This window comes from Callithrix jacchus, chromosome 2, assembly GCF_049354715.1.
Source record: "Callithrix jacchus isolate 240 chromosome 2, calJac240_pri, whole genome shotgun sequence".
Lineage (NCBI taxonomy): Eukaryota > Metazoa > Chordata > Mammalia > Primates > Cebidae > Callithrix > Callithrix jacchus.
Window position 1 is genome coordinate 68,119,721 of NC_133503.1, and position 17,325 is coordinate 68,137,045.

At 51.2% G+C, this 17,325-nt stretch overlaps 1 long non-coding RNA gene across 1 annotated transcript; it reads right to left on the minus strand.

The window, feature by feature from the left end:
* Positions 1-855: 855 nt before the first annotated feature.
* LOC118151345 (uncharacterized) lies at positions 856-16,935 on the minus strand. Its single transcript, XR_004739515.2, has 3 exons — positions 16,800-16,935; positions 12,865-12,974; positions 856-4,845 (listed from the first exon to the last, which is right to left on the minus strand). It is a non-coding gene; the product is annotated as an uncharacterized LOC118151345 (long non-coding RNA).
* Between the last annotated feature and the right edge of the window lie 390 nt (positions 16,936-17,325).

Consider the following 17,325-nt stretch of genomic DNA (forward strand, 5'->3'; position numbering starts at 1 on the left):
ATCAACTTTTTGTTTTCCTTTCTTTTTTTTTCTTAGTGAAAAACAAGCTGTAGGACTGGAAGGAAGGTAACAAATCAGTGAGAAGGGGAAGGACGTCCTGGGGTGAGATTATAAACAGCGGCAAGGGCGGGGAGGTCTTTCTAGGGATTGTTTAAATATTTACCCCAAATTTAAATAGAATGTGACTTTTAAAAATGGAAGGAATTAAAAATCCTTTATTTGGCAAAATCAGATCCACCATTATTCTTCCAAACCAGTGGTCTCAGGAAAGACAAGTGACATGTTATTAGAAGAAAATGTAAATGTTTCATTTTTGTACATTGCTGCTGGGTGATTCCTGCTACCTTGTTATTTCCTGTATTTATTGCCATGGCAAGCAGCTGTCAATCAGGGCTGCCCCAGCAGGGAAGCACCCTCTCACATTTAAATCCTTTCCTCTATCCTGAAAAGCCCTCCTGCCCAATGTAGAATGCAAACCTCCTCATTGCTCAGCCTTCTTTGCCCCTAGGGTGCAGACATATGACTTAGAATATCCCAATCAAAGGCGCGAGCAATTTTGATTTAGAAATAAGCTCCTCTGAGCAGTGGGATGGCAGAATCATATGACAGTTCTATTTTTAGTTCTTTGAGGAACCTCCATACTGTTTTCCACAGTGGTTGTTTAATTTACACTCTCACCAACAACGTGCAAGTGTCCTCCTTTCTCTGCATCCTCACCAGCATACATACATTATTTTTTGTCTTTTTGTTGAGACTGGGATGAGATGATATCTCACTGTGGTTTCTGCCGGGCAAGGTGTCAGAGTCGTCGACTCATGGATTGGTTAAAAAAAAATATGCATACTGACAATAGTATAGGTTTGAAAAAGAAAGTTTATTAGAAAGGAAGAACGCTGCAAAGGGGTGCAACGATGAACCTCAGCAAGACAACTGAGCATGCGGCAGTGGGTTTTTCCTTAGGGGTGTTTAAGGACCTTAAGGCAGGAGCTTAGGGTTGGTTGTAAAATGAGTTTTGGCATGGCATTCCAGAGATGTATAGACATTTTAGTTACTTATAAAAGTTGAAAGAGGCCTGGAACCAGATGCCGACTTTAGATACTAGGGAAGTCTAATTACTTCTAATTTTCTCCAGATAGGAAGTTTCGCCTCTGGAGGGCCTGTCTGAGAGTCACCAGGTGGTCTTTGCTTGCTTCTAAATTCTTCAGATAAGGAGCTTTGGTCTCTGGGACCCCTCCAGTGGTCACCAGGTGATTTTTACTCTCCTCAGCTTCTCTGTGGATTTCCATGATGATAGACATTGAGCATTTTTTCATATACCTGTTGGTCATTTGTATGTATTCTTTTGAGAAATGCTTATTCTGATATTTTGCTTATTTTTAGTCAAATAATTTGGGCTTTTTGCTATTGAGTCCATCAACAGATAAATGGATAAAGAAAATGTGATATCTATATATACTTGTATTAGTCCATTTCATACTGCTGTGAAGAGATATCTGAGACTGGGTAATTTATAAAGATAAAGAGGTTATAACTATTATGCAACTATTATATGAATAAATTTTTTAAAAAGGAAGGGAGGAAGAAGCGCCTCTGTGCAGGACAGAATGTGGTGGGCCCTGGCCGTAGCTGGCTCACTCACCCCAGTGCACAGGCTTCCAAGGGCAGCCCCAGCTCCCAGCCAGGCCAGTTGTGATGCCAATCCGTGAGCTCTGTAATAACCCCTATGCTAATAAATCTCTCCCTGCTTAACACCCAGCTCCTGGCCTGTAATATGTGTTCACTGAATTCTAATTATATGAATCTGCTTGGGGAGAAGGAATGGCTCTGCTCTGAGGTATGTCTTCCTTACTAATTGGGAAACCAGGCTATGTCCTTCAGATGCTTTGCCAGAAAGTGCTCAGCACAGATCAGGCCCCACTGAAGATGGAAGACAGGGAGGAGGGAGCAGATATGGCCCCCAGCCCTGCCCCTGGACTGAGTATTATTGAAACCCCCTTTTTTCTGGTATATTCCTGGAGATACCTTATCCCTGCCTGAGAAGATTAGAACAAGGGGCCCTCCGAGGACTACCTTCAGTCCCAGGCATGAGGAAGCTTGCTTTGGAAGACCTGGCCCTGTCCCTTCAGTGGCCCTCACAGGGTCAGGAGTCTATGGGCCACCTGGAGCCCACCCTGGCCCCCTGCTAAACCACACTTGCAGGAAATTGGATCCTGGATTTCCTTGGCCAAATGGTGCTAAAACCCAATTCTTGAGCCTCTACTGGCCTGTCCCCAAGTCCAACTTCTCAAGGGTGGACCATGAACATGGCTAGGCCCAGGTGTTGCTACTTATGAGGGAATATGGAATTTTAACCATTGGGCATACATAAGACCTGGGGTGTATAGGATGGAGCCCAGGTAAGAAGAGACAGAGCAGGGTGGCCTCCTATCAAGGCCCAGTTCTCCTTCCCATACCATGTTCTGATGCAGAATTCCAAGGAGTCGAAAGATTCCAGATTTGAACCTGGTTTTCTAGGTAGTTTTAAAATTATACTTTCTCAAGATCAAAACATGGAAGCTATTTAATTTAATAATGTGTCTATGTACTGGTTACCTATGGCTGTGTAACAAATGACCCCAAAATTTAGTAGCTAAAAATGACACACATGTATTATCTCACAATTTGTGTAATCAGGAATCTGGAAACTGCTTAGCTGGGTTTTCTGCTTCACAGTATCTTGGGAGGCTATAGTCAAATCTCAGCCCAAGATCTACAGTCTCATCTGAAGGCCCAACTAGGGCAGGGTTGGTGGCTGAGCTCAGTCAGTGGCTGGCTGTCAGGCAGGCTGGCCTCAGCTCCTTGCCAGGAGGAATCTTCTTCACCAAGGCATGCATGCCAAGAGGCATCATGAGATTGTAACAGAAGTTACCATTTTTATAACCTACTCATGAAAGTGACACCCCCATCACTTTGTCTTACTCTACTGGTTAGAAGCAAGTCTCCAGCCAGCCTACCCTCAAGGGCAGGAACATCGGGAGGTAGAAATTGCTAGGGCCGTCTTAGGGGCTGCCTGCCACCGCTTGCTTGATTTTTGACTTGTAAGTATTTAGATATATGGGATGTGTCCTCTTAAGCTCCACAAATCTTAAGAGCAGCCCTGCTCTTTCCTGTGAGACTCGCAAAGCACCTCCTTGCCATACTTAAAATGTCCCCCCTCGGGGGTTCTAGCAGAATCCAAATGCATCACCTGCCAGGCCCAGGGCTCTGCACTCAGAGCTCCCACTGAGAGCCGGTGCTCCTGGATCACAGCCCTGCATCCTGGACAGATGAGCAGAGCCCAGTTCAGAGGGAGCTTCCATGAAGGGCAGAAATTACCACCTCCAGCTCCAATTACCAGCTGAGCTAATTGCAAAAGTAATTGCAAAAATAATTGCAATTGAAGGGCCTAATTACCAGGCTGGGCCAGAGAAGTGCTTCCTCCTCGCCTTTGGGGGCTCCTGCTGCCTCCTGGGGACTGCAGACAGGGTGGGAATCCTGTTCTTGAGAGAACAAGAGGTCTGGCTTGTGTCCAAGAGACCAGATTGTCAGAGATAGACCAGTCTTCCTCTTCATGGTAAAGCTCCCTGGCCCTGAGGATAGCCTCTCCCATTGGATTTCTGCCTTGGCCCTAGACTCGTAAGCCACCTGGCTCACTCCCGGGCTACCAAGGGCCAACAATTACAATATTATGAGAGATGGGCTCCTCGGCCCTGGCATCTGGGTCCTGGCCGTCTTCCTGTTCTCTCCTACCCCAGGCACTGTCTCTGCCGCAGGCACTGTCACCCTGAGACTGGGTCCCCCTCACTGGCCAGTCCTCTTCTCAGGGCACCCCTATACTTCCAGCCTCTAGGTCTCACAACTGCCCACAGGACCAGCCCCCTCGCAGCACCCACACCTGCCCAGCACATCTGGCCCAGGAGGCCCAGCCTGACCTGGTCCTGGGTTAGCTGCCTGGTGCATAGCTCAGGTTTGTAACTGCGGAAAATGAGAGGGTGGAATAGGGGAGGCCTCGGGTGACAACACTGTCTATGCCCCCCATTAGGCCCCTCCACTCTCTACCCACAGCCCCAAGATCAGCCATCCAGGAGCCCTATACCGCCAGCATGGTGCCTCCTCTGCAAACTGGAGCCCAGCAGGGTCCCTGCAGAGCCTGGAATCAGAGGCGAGGACTGTTTGGCCGAGAAAGGCCAGGGCTCCCCTGGGAGAGCTCCTGTTCTGTGGAGACCTGTCTCACTCGCAGGGGCCTAGCCCCTCCTCTGCTGGAAACTTTCCAGTGGGGCCCACTGCCCTCATCTCCTCCGTGCCGGCCGGCACCTCTGCCTCTGCCGTTTGATCCTCTGCTGCTCCCTGCAGGCTCCCAGGGGGTCCTGCCCAGGGCTCCTGCCCAGGGCTCCGGCCACACTGCCCTCCTGGCGGCTCTGCCTGCTCCGCATCCTCCGGCAGGCATCCTCGTCCGTCCAGCGGCAGAGCCAGGCTTGGTGGAGCCCTGCAGCTTACATGATTTGGGGTGCATCTCCAAATTATGTACAAAAGGATAAATGGGACAATGACGTCCAGTCCTAGGAAACGAGGATCCCTGAAGCTTCGAAATTTGCCTCCCCTCCCCCCATCTGGTCCCAGTCCCCCTCCCCTACCTTCCTGAGGCAGCCTTTCACCGGCCCCGCCCACCGCTCCCTTCTCCCGCCGGGCCTGGGGCCTTCCCCAGGACGCCCCGCGCTTGGCTTAGGACGACGGTCCAATCTCCCTACGTGGGCGTCTCTCTGTGCTTCTGATCCTCCCATGAGGCTGGGGGCCAGGGCTGTGCGGCGGAGTCATCAGCATTGCGACCTGCAGAGTACAGGGAAATGAATTTTTTTTTTTAGACGGAGTTTCACTCTTGTTGCCCAAACTGGAGTGCAATGGCACCATCCTGGCTCACCGCAACCTCCGCCTCCCGGGTTCAAGCGATTCTTCTGCCTCAGCCTCCCGAGAAGCTACAGGCATGCGCCACTATGCCCAGCTAATTTTGTATTTTTAGTATACACGGGATTTCTCCGTATTGGCCAGGCTGCTCCAACTCCCAATCTCAGGCCATCTGCCCGCCTTGGCCTCCCAAAGTGTTGGGATTACAGGCGTGAGCCACTGCGCCCGGCCGAAATGAATTAATTAATGAACCCTTTTCCCACAAATAAGCAAACACATGAACATCTGTTTTATGGTCTTGCAGGCTTAAACATTCAGCCGTCCCAAAGCAGGGGCTGCTGCACCAGGAAGGTCTCCAACTCGCCCACAGCCACCAACCAGCCTTCAACTCCCAGCTAGTCTCCAAACAGGGGAAGTCCAGGCAAAGTGAATCCACCAGGGGGCAGTGCAGGACCACGAATGCCCTCCTGGTGCCTCCAGTCAGCACCCGCGAGTAACTGCCCTCCCTTACCCTGCAGAAACCATCTCTCTCTAGCGCCAGCATTCCTAGGCTCCCAGAGTTTCCTACCCCTTTAAGTTAAACAGAAGAAGAGTAGAGCTGAAGAGTCAGGCAGATCCAGGATCAACCCCAGCTCTACCATTTCCACCCTGGCTGTGTGAATGTAGACATGTTCCTTCCCCTCTATGAGCCACAATTCTCTAACCTGCAGGGTTTCTGTGATGCCTGCCAGGGTTCCCTGAACATGATAAACTGCCAAACATAGGCTGGTTATTGTTAATTCAGTCCCACTGTATGATTTCCAAATGATGCCATATTAACCCAACTTTAGCTTTAGGGGGAAAAACTCTGGTTTAGTCTCCATTAAAGACATCCTGATGGGTTACTGATTTCATTTTTTAAGGGGAATGAGAGAAAACAGGGGCAAACCTTTCTGGGTGCAGATTAAATTTGTAGTTAAAAGTTTGTGATATGAGAGACAGTGGGTACAGCAGAGCCCCGGGCCCCAACTCCCAGCCACTGGGCACTGGCACCCATCGTCCACTGACTCTTTTCCCTACTCTCAATCCGTGAGCTTCTGCAGGCTGTAAAGGGGACTGCTGCCTCTCTGGAACCCCAGTGGCTAGCTCACAGGAGGCGATTGAGAAATGCACACTGCATTGCTTTGAGGACGGCTTTAGGAAATTCTTTCCCCTAGTCATTTGGGTTTCTATTGGCATCATCTGTGGTTTTTGGCTGCAAGCCCCGAACAGTGACTTGAGTGAACTTTATTGGAAAGATGTCAGGTAGCTCAGAAAAAAATGAAAGGAGGTCTGAGCTCAGCGAACACCAGAGCAGCTCTGGAGGCCAGGATAGAGAGCACTTTTTCTCTCTGCCAAGTTGCCCCCACTGTAATGAATGACTTCTGGTGGTCTCTCTATGATACAGAACCCCTGAAATCAGGTTACCCCTTGGCCTGGCCTGGCCTGCAGAGCACAGGACAGATTGATGGATGTCCCAGGATAATGTCACGTGCAACACAAAAGGGCAAGTCCCCCCAGTGAAGTGGGCAGAGAGGCCGGGTGGCCAAAGGTCAGCCAAGTTCATGATAGTTCAATGCAGCAAGTCCAGGCTGAGACTCCAGTCCCCGTGACATTGATTCCCACCTGGGAGCCTGGGCCCAGCCCTGCACGGGGAGCTCAGAAAATGGAGACATGAGCAGGAGCAGACAAGACTCTGCTGTTGGAGTGTGTGAAAGCCACTGGGAGGACAGAGCAGAGTGAGCAAGAGTGAAGGAGGGAGGCCCTCCTTGCAGCCAGGCAAAGTCCTGGCTGTCCATCAGTTTGCCAGCCACTTGCTGTGCAACCTCCAGCAGGTCCTCGGCTCCTCTGAGCTCCAGTTTTATCATCAGTAAAGACTTTTCTGGGCAAGCATACCTGTCTTCTGCAGTCCCACTGTCCAGCAGTGCTTTACTTATGAAGACTCTCAACACTGGGGTCACTGAGGACTAAATTGCCACCCACCACCTCATACAGGCACACACACACATACTCACACTCACTCACCAGACCCTAGTGAAAAAGAGGCCCCTACACATCTCAGGTGACTAAATAGGACGTTTCTAGAGCCAAGGAAGCTTGCCTTGACTCGGCTCCCCCAGCTCATCAGCTGTGCGACCCTGGGCTTACTGGGAACCCTGCAGCCCTCTGACCCCAGCCTTCTGCTTGCAGGTCATGCCATAGATTCTAGGGTGGGCTATCCAGGGAGTGGGTGGCTCAGTGTGGCCCCTCCCTGCCATAGGAGACTGACCAGAGTGGACGTGAAGAGTACTAGCCATACCCAAAGGTGGCACTGAGCCAAGCCGCCTACGTTAGGGCAATGCTAGCTGCTGGAGAAGTAGGCCCAGTGTGGGCGCACTCAACTCAGTGCAAGTCTACTGCTTGTTCATGTGATAGTTCGAATCTGGAAAATCCTGACAACCCGGACAGGCCCACCTTTCTATTTTCTTTCATTTTTGCTTGCAGGCTACAGAAATATTGCCTGAGCACATGTCTTTCTTGTAAGGCCTTGCTATAAGCAGCAAAACACAGCAAAAGCCAGTGTGTGTTTCTATGAGCAGAAACACCCACTCACTTTCAGGATTTTCACCTCTTCCCCTGGAGCTGCCAGTTCCCTGGGCTTTGTTTTCCTTCCATATTATTTTAGGCAATGAATGGCTCATCAGATGTGTTGCGGCTGCATCACACAAGTCCCCCACTTTCCACCTGGGATCTCTAGTCTTCGCTATTCACTGTCCACACCTGGAGCCATGCCACGTATTTAAGGTTGTTATGGCAACACCCTTGCTTCAAGGTGCCAATTCCTATATTGATTAGAGTAACACAAGTTCCTGAAACAAATAGATCCAAAATGAATAAGGACTCAACACATCAAAATTTGGTTTCTTCTTCACCTGATGGTCCTGAGCCTGTGGTTGTAGCTGTGAGCAGTGGGAGGGTTCTCTTCACAGTAAGCCACATACCAGGCTTCCACCCCCGGGAGCCACCTCCCCTTGAGCACAACGGCCTTGTTTTCATCTCTTCCAGACTCAGGAAGGGAAGAAAATGAGGGACGCATTTGCTCCTTAAATGCTTCAGCCCCAAAAGGGAACCCGTCCCTTCTGCCCACATTTTATGGTCCAGAACACAGAACTCAGCCCACGGTCCAACACACTCCAAGTGTGGCACAAACCAGGAAGAAAAGAAAACAGATCCAAGGTCAGCAGCCAGCCGTCAAGAGGGAGGCTCCCTGCTTTTCCTCGGGGGTTTCTCGCTGGCCCACCCCACATGGCTAGTGGCCCATCCAAGTCAGCAAGTGTTGACTTCGTTTCTGATGTGTGCAGGCCCCGAGCTGGGAACCAGCAACAGCAAGGAATCAGACGCCATCTTATCCAATGAGTTCATCCTCTAATGGACAGACCAGAGAAACATGTGCTTCCACCCCAGCAGGACCGGACAGAGAAGGGTGCTGAGAAGGTTTCGAAGGAGCACATGTCTGACTTCTCAGGGGAGATAGCATTGGAGCTGAAAGGTGCGGGAGTTGATCCTCTGGAGGAGGAAGGTGGAGGGTAGGTCTCAAACAGTGGCAAGTCAGCCAGCAGGTGGAGTGGAGTCACTGGAGAGGAGACCTGAATCCAGTCGGCAGCTGCAAGCTGGGAGAGGTGGCTCCATCTGTGGGTGATGAAGCAGAGGCCAGTGTGGAGCAAGATCTCCAGAAAGTAGGATGTCAGGTGTGAAGCCATTAAGTTTGTGATCTGTTGCAACTATAACAGATCACATATTTAATTGCATCAAACAACACAGATGTAGGACCAGAAAGTGTTGGAGACCAGAAGCCCAAAATGGGTCTTACAGAGCTAAAATCAAGGTGCAATTAGGCTGCATTCCTTCTGCAGGCTCTAGGGGAAAATCCATTGCCCTTCCTTTCCCAGCGTCTGGAGGCTGCCTTCATTCCTTGGCTCGTGGCTTCAGCCAGCAGCTGCATCCCTTCCACCTCTGCTCATCATCCCTTCTTGACTCTACTTATAAGGACAGACCCTTGCGATTACATCAGGGCCACCAAGTAAGTGGGGCTCACCTTTTCAGCTTGTGATTCCTAATCACATCCTCAAAGCCACTTTTGCCTTGTAAGAAAACACACTCACAGGTTCCAAGGACTAGGACATGAACATCTTTGGAGGTCATTCTTCAGCCTGCCCCAGCTGGTCATTCAATGCCAGCAGTCACCAAGAGAGAGTACAGGCAAGATGAGGAGCAACTGTGCAGAAGGCCAGATCACAGTGACAGGGAAGCCCGGAGCTCTCAGATATCTAAAGGAAAGGTGGGCCAGACGTGGTGGCTCTGGCCTATAATGCCAGTGACTTGGGAGTGCTGGGAAAGGACAGTGTGGTCCCTGGCTAGGGTTCCACCCCCGCAGACTTAGGTGAGGACAGGCACTCCTATCTTTGTGCCCAAATGTTGCATTTCTCAAGACCACCCTGGCCTGCCACGCCCCCATCCCGGGCCTATAACAACCTGAGATCCTAGCAAGGCAGAGACACAAACAGCTAGACATCACGAGGAACCCATTGGTGGAAGAAGAAGCAAGCGACTGGCCGTCAAGAGCACGCTGGGGGAAGAGCACGCTGACAGGCACCAGTAGGCCAGCTGGCCATCACCCGGCTGAACCACACAGAGTTAGGCCAGAGTGTTCAGAGAAGTGTCAGGTTGCACAGTGGCCTGACTTCAGGGGAAAACCATCTCCCTTCTGGCTCTCCCATCTGTTGAGAGCTGCTTCCACGCAATAAAACCTCACACTCATTCTCCAAACTCAAATGTGATTCGATTCTTCTGGTATACCAAGGCAAGAACCTGGGATACAGAAAGGCCTCTGACCTTGCGACAAGGCAGAGGGTCTAATTGAGCTTAGTTAACACAAGCCGCCTATAGATGGCAAGCTAAAAGAGCACCCTGTAGCACATGCCCACTGGGGCTTTGGCTGTAAAAATTCACTCCTAGACACTACCTTGGGGTTGCATCCTTACAAACTGCCAGTCTGCATGCTTCCCTAGAGCAGCGGGGCACTGAAGAAGTGAGCCACACCCATATGGCACTCCCTGCGAGGGCAACAAGGGAACGTTTCCTACTTTACCAGCACCTTGGGAGACTGAGGTGGGAAGACTGCTTGAGCTCAGGAGTTCAAGATCAGTCTGGGCAACATAGCGAGACCCCCAACTCTATAAAAAATACAAGGATTAGCTGGACATGGTGGCGTGCATCTGCAGTTCCAGCTGCCGAGGAGGCCGAGGTGGGAGGATTACTTGAGCCCAGAAGGTTGAGATTGCAGTCTGTAACCATGCCACCGCACTGCAGCCTGGAAGACAGAGTGAGACCATGTCTCAAAAAAAAAGGAGGAGGAAGAGGAGGAGGAGGAAGAGGAGGAGGAGGAGGAGAAGAGGAGGAGGAGAAGAGGAAGAGTGATAGTGGCAGCAGAAAGCATGATAGCAGGACCGGGTCCTGCCACGGACACCTGTATTTTCTTGCCATAAATCCGCTCTCTCTTCCGGTAACTGCACCCCAGGTTTCCTGATGGAAATACTTCTGTACATTCTTAACCCAATGATCAGCCTGTGACCCAGTCAAAGTCAGTCAGCGCCTTTTCTCCCCTGGCTCGGGGGTGGGCGTGGCCCAAGCCAGGGCAGAGAGGCCTTTCTTGGAAGTCACACTGGAGCTACTGGGGAAGACATTGGTGCTGGGGGCCGCTTTGAGAGAGCCCCTCTGAGACTATACAGGAGGAAAGCAGACTTGAGTGATGAAAAGAGATGATGACAGCATTTGGAAATCTGCATCTAGCTATGCAGAAAGAGAACTCTAGATTTCTCAATTATGTGAACCAAAAAAAGAAGAAATCAGCTTAATCCCATTTCTAGCTGTCGCAACCAGATAAGTATTGACGAATCCAGCCCGACACTGGTCTCAGGTTTTGAGGCTGCCTGCTGTGTCTCTTCTCTTCCCCTGCCCTCTCCCCTCAGCTTCTTCCCCATCCTTCAAGGCTGTGCTCAATGCCACCTTCCTAAGGAAGCCATCGCTGACTCAGATTCTCCCATTCCCAGGTTGGCCTGGCCCTACCTTAGGGTCCCAGCCTCTTAAGGTGGCCGCGTCACCCAGGGTGCCTCTCGCAGCCCCCTTGTCTTTCGCCTCTTGGGTAATGGGTTGCTCATCTTTTCTGATCACTTGCAACCCCAGAGACGTGACTTTCCATGGCTCTGTCAAAACCAGGTGCTGAGCTGTGGGAGAGTCAACAGCGCCATCTGAGATTCAGGGAAGACAAACATGATTGGCCCTCACCAGAAGTTGCTGTTCCCTGTTCTCAACAGGGCCCCCAATGCCAATGTGGGGCTTCTCACCCTCTTCTCTGCAAGGCCAAGATCACCCCAACAGAAGAAATGAAATCATCAGGCATCCCCCCAGACACAGAGAATCAAGAAGAATCCTTGGAGGTCCTGGTGCCTTAGCTCTTCCTTGTCTCTGCCCAGTGGTGATGAACACTGACTTGAATACCTCCAGAGACAAGGTGCTTATCACCTCTCTGGCAAATCATTCTCTTGCTGAACAGTGGGTCCAGGTCTATGCCCCTAAACTTGCCTTTCCTCTGTCCCTCCAGGAATGTCTAGTTGGGTACCTCCCTTAACTCACTCCTCAGCACAGCCCCCAGCCCAATATTCCCTGGCCGTGCCGTGGGACTATCTCTTGCATCGCCCCCTCTGCTGCCTCCACCCACATTTCTGCAGGCCCCTCTCTCTTACTCTAAGTATTTTCACCTGTTCCCTGATGAATCTCCCAGCTCTAAGAGCAGAAAACAAGCTTCTAGGCACCCCAGGGTTCTCAATTTCACCCTGGCTCAGCACATGACCACAGCCACGCCCCAGGAGGGAGGGGAGCAGAGCACCCCCTACACTCAGGCCTCCACCTCCAGAGGGCCCTGAGCTCAGCCCAGGCTGTGGTGCTGGGTGGAGAGGAGCACACGGGCACTGTGGTCAGGTCAGGCACCCATGCCTCCCCACAGGTCACTCATCTGGGTCTCCAGGCTGGGGGAGGCCAGGACTGCATTTCCTGGCATGGCAGCTCACTCTTATGCCCAGACAATGCCACTGAGCCTGGGGGAGGCGGCCTCATATTGGAATCAGCGATGATCCTCATATCCAACTCCAAACACCTTGGCTCTTCAGAGCTTCTAAGGCCCTGTGATCCCTGGGCTACATCTGGCCCCACAGGGCTCTCAGTAAATGCCTGAGGAAGAGAAGGGGTGGGAGGAAGAGGAGAAAGCATTTCTGAGCACTGATGAGTGCCAGAGCCTTTTACTGACACCTCATCCATGCCCTCAAGACTGGGTGGTTGTCCCAATTTTCAGAGAGGGACCCCGTTCAGACAGGATCTCACAGCCAGTGAATTTCAGAGTGGGGACTTGAGCCCAGCCTGTCTGATGCCTGAGTCACCCCACACCCTACCTGTCTCTGCCCTTCCTTCCTGCACTGGAGTGCACGGTGATGTGCCATCACAGCCAGAGGCTGCTGCTGAGGGGACAGGTCTGGAGGCTGTGCAGCTTTGTCCCTCGGGAGGAAGGGTTGCTGCCGAGAGGGGGATGCAATGAAGAACCAGGGTCCAGGAGGGGCTGCAGCAATCTTCAGATCAAAATGCCAGACTTCATGAGCCCAACTGCTTCTCAGGACTGCCTGGCAAGGCCTCTGCTCCACTCCAAATCCCCCTCCTCCCAGAGGCCACTGCAGACCTGCACACTCATGCACCCCATGCATGCTGGCCTCCCAGCTCAGTAACCCACCTGGGCACCGCCTGGCCAAGCCTGGCTCAGGTGCCTGCGATGGCAGGGGAGGGGAGGCTGTGTGGTCAGTTACTCCAGGAACATTGTTTATTATTCTAGACACCACTTACCAAGACACCACCGTGTACGTGGTATGTTCCAGCTGTGCAACTCTGTGCAAAGCAGTTCTCCCCAAGTCTCGGTTTCTTATCTGCAAAATATGACAGACTCTGGTGCCTGCCTTAAAAGTTTGTTGGAAGAAATAAATGAGTAAGCCCTCACACAGTGTCAGCTGCTATTATTACTATATTCCTATTATACTGTTTCTAATCCCAACAACAACACAGCTAAGGTGGTGCCGTTATTCCCATTTCACAGATGAGAAGACTGAGGCAAAAGGAGGGGCAGGACCTGGCTCAAGGTCCAGTGGAGAGAGTGTGGGGTGACACCAAACACTGTCTTTATCACATCATTGTTTCTATGTTTGCCCAGCATCATTTCATCCCCAGCAGCACATCAGGGCCGGGGCTCTGGGGTCCATCAGACCTGATCCTCCATCCAGTAGGGAGATAAACACATAGACAATTGCAATTCCAGGTAGTGAGAGCTGGTTGCAGAGCCCAGGGGGCTGTGGGGAACAGAGGAGAGCCCCTCACTCAGCCTCGGGCCCTGGGGAGAACTCATGAGAGGCCAGCTCTCAGCCTGGCCTTGAGTAACTAGGACTTTATGAGGAGCGGTATCCCAGTTCCTGGGGAAGCAACTGGAACTGAGCCTGGTTCTTCCCCTTTTCCATGTGATTACTTGATTTTGAGGGAGTGTTTGCCTCTCTGAACATCTCAATAGTGGGAGTCTCAGCAAGTGCGCTCCGGTGGGGGTGAAGACTGTGTTGGTATGGATGCCTCACACTGGGGCGGGGGGCGGGGAAATAATGGCTCGCAGAGTCTCCTCTTCCCTCAGTCTCCAAAAGCATAGCGAGCAGCTCCTACCTGTCCGACCTGGGACACAGGATCATCATTATCTCCTTTTACACCTGCTTGGGCTGAGAGCTGACCTGACCTGCCCCAAGGTCACACAGGTTCTGAGCCAACTCCGCATTCACTGGGTGCTCACTAAGCGCTCATCCCTCATTTGATCCTCCCCACCTCTCTGAGAGGGTGGAGTTATTTGCTTCCATTTCACAGATGAGGGAGTGAAGACCCAGGGGAGGTCTCAACCTGCACTAGATCCTGGGGCATGGCCAGGACAGGGCAGCCTTCAGCCTTCTCTGACACTCTCTGCCCACTCCTGCCCAAGCATCTGTGCTGATGGCCCCACACAGGCCCCTGGACAGGCCCAGGGGTCAACACAAACACCCCAATTCCATAAAGGCTTTAGGAGTTGACCGTTTAATGCCCAGGTCCCATTTTTCAGAGGAAATAAGCTTATCACAGGGGGTCAGGTTAGCTGTCAACAAGGCAGTAGTGAACATGGTGGTTTCTTCACCAGTAAAACAGAAATAATAATAGCCCTCCCTTCTGTGTCCATGAACCCAGCCCTGATTTCATTCAGAGTCCCATCCCTTGCCTCTCTGAGCCCAGGAGGTCTAGAAGAGAATGAGCCCCACCCCTGCTCCAGGCATGGACCGAACAAGGCTGGCCAGTATGTTACCATCCCTCAGGAGCGTTTGGGTCCCTCAGGAGGGTCTGGGTCCCTCAGAAGGGTTGGGATCCCTCAGGAGCGGCTGGGTCCCTCAGAAGGGTTGGGGTCCCTCAGGAGGGGCTGGGTCCCTCAGGAGGGTTTGGGTCCCTCAGGAGGGTCTAGATCCCTCAGGAGGGTCTGGATCCCTCAGGAGGGTTTGGATCTGAGTCCTGGGACTCTGAGTGTCTATGATGGAGAGGAAAGGCTTTCAGTGGAGCTGTAGAGAGGAGAGGATAGAGCCAACGATCACTGTGCCATCAGTGAGAGCCAATGTGGGAGACCAAGCCAGGAGGTAGACGAGGGTCCCAATGCCATCCTTGGATGGTCTGGACACAGCCTCAGCTTTGGCTGAAGCACTTCCCCACTGGAATATTTAGTAACAGAAACCAATAAATGTCTCCTTTTCTTTGAGCCAATTTAAATCAGTTTTCTGATACTGGCAATGTCAGAGACTTGACAAATACAGTAACCCCAAACTAAACTAAAATACCACATTTGCCATGAGAAAATACAAAAAAGCATTAACATTTTAATAGTAGTAATTAAACAAACAGGAAAACAGTCAAATTAAATAAGAGCATTTTGTTTATCTAGAAGGCAGTACTTAAGAGAACATTATTTATTTCAGGAAGAATAAGGAAGAATAGTCAGCTGCATGGAAGCAGAGTAGACGGCGGTTGCTAGGAGCTGGGGAGGGGGAAGTGGGGGCTGTTCACAGGCAGAAAGGTTCACTTGTGCAGGATGAGAGGTTCCAGAGACCTGCCATAAAGCGCCGTGCCTGCACACAACAATACCGTATTGTACATCTGAAAATCTGTTAAGAGGGTGGATCTCATGGTAAGTGTTCCTGCCACGGTTTTTTTTAACCTGAAAAAACCCACTGAACTAGGGAAAAACAGAATAAGAAAGAAGAAGACTTCCAGAAATCTGAAGAAGGCAGTTGGGCACTCAGAGAAGACACCACCAAGGATGGCGTGCCAGCTGCATGCTAGGCGCTTGCTCAACTGAGATTGTTTACACCTCAAACACCCAGCACTGCCGGTGGTGTTACAGCCACTGTCACCAGTGAGGAAATTGATGTTCAAAAGGAACAGACACTCAGCCATGCACATTCAAAATCTGCATCAAGCTCCATCTCACCCCAAGTCCAAGACTATTTCCTCATCACATACATTCAACAATCATGTATTGAGGACATATGTACTACCAGACCCTGGGATGGCTCTGTGGTCATCATGTGAACATCCTAGAAGGAATCCAAAAGAGGAAATTAGTGGTGAAAATCAAAGCCAACAACCTTAGGAGGCTCCAGAGGCTGCCTCCATCCCCAACTATTCCTGGGGTCTCCAAGTACAAGGTGGAAGCTCAAGACCTCTGACTACGGGAGCTATTTATGTCTTACTGAACCAGCACACCCTCTGGCCCCAGACCAGCACACCCTCTGGCCCCAAGACCAGTGCATCCTCTGGCCCTAAGATCAATACACCCTCTGGCCCTGGACCAGCATACCTTCTCTCTCCCTAAGATTGGCACATACTATTGCCCCAAACCAGCAGAGCCTCTATCCCAGGATCAGCACACTCTCTGGCTCCCAGCATCTCCTCTGGCCCTGGAAAAAGCACATCCATTGTCTCTGGCCACCAGCACAACCCTTGTCCTTGGCACTGATGCAGCCTCTGCTCTTGAGAAAAGCATTAACAGTCTCGCCTGAAAACCTCTCAACTCTTCTTTATATAAACAGGAATCCCTTGCAGATCATTATATAACCTCTGTCCTCTGGTTCAAGTGAAAAGCAAATCCTTTTTAAATCTTCTTGAAAATTCCATTCAGAAACTGCATGTGAGAGACTCCAAGAACTCAGAACTACACAGTTAAGCTGGATCTAGCTTAGCCAGATCGGAGAGCAGGACTGCCACTGCCACCATGTGAGCACCTATTGTGTGCACCCAGTGGGGAGCTGTGAGTCCACATGGGTTTCTGCCTCCCTGAAAACCCTGGGGGCCCCATCGGGGGGGTGGTGCTGGTCAAACAGATAAGAAAATGGCAGCCCAGAATGATGCAGGGCAGAGGACTTGAACCCAGACTCCTCTGTCTCCAGAGGCTATCCTACCTCCTCTTGTTACCCTTGCCAGCACACTGATAAACAGTAACCAGGAAGGAGCAGAACTCAGCTCTTCAGTTCTTCATTGCTGCAAAAAGAAGCTCAAAGCCCCCCCCCGCCCCAGTATCTGCAGAGTAGGGGTGCGGGGACTCGAAGGAACAAAGTCACTCCCATTCTGCTCTGACATCCTCAGAATGTATTGCAACACTCTGGGAACAGTCTCCTCAGCCCCATAAATAATTGAGAACCCGTGCGTCCTGTGGCATTTCTGCTGAAATCGTCACTCACCCACACTCTTTGTGCTTTCTGCAGAGCCAAAGAAATTCTTGCTGATTTTTTTTAATGCAGTCTTTTGTTGAAACGTTTTGAAATTCCGTATCCACTGAATAGGTGTTCAGTTCCCAGTCTAAGGCAATGGAGGCACAGAGATGACCCGGATGAAGCTCTGAGCTCAAGGAGCTCAGACTTTACTTAGGGGAGAGAGAGACTCAACAGACCCTTAGACTGCCACAAGTAAATGAGTCACCAGAGTTAAGGAAGCAGGGAAGGCAGGAAGAGTGATGGTGATGGGGAAGTTCAGACTGGCCTGGTGGGTCTGTGCCTTGCAAGGGGAGCAGGAGGAGACAAGGAAGGGAGAAAGAAGAACTCCACTTCCCCAAGGCTAGGCCCAGCAGGGGGCTGCCCTGGAGGAGAAGTTGTTCTTAGAAGAGGGTGGGGGATAAGTGGGGAGGCAGCTTCATGGTGGAAAACTCTGCTGTGAGCCGGGTGCTCCCTCTGCTCCCTCCGGTCTTCAGCAAAGCTATTAAACTCACAA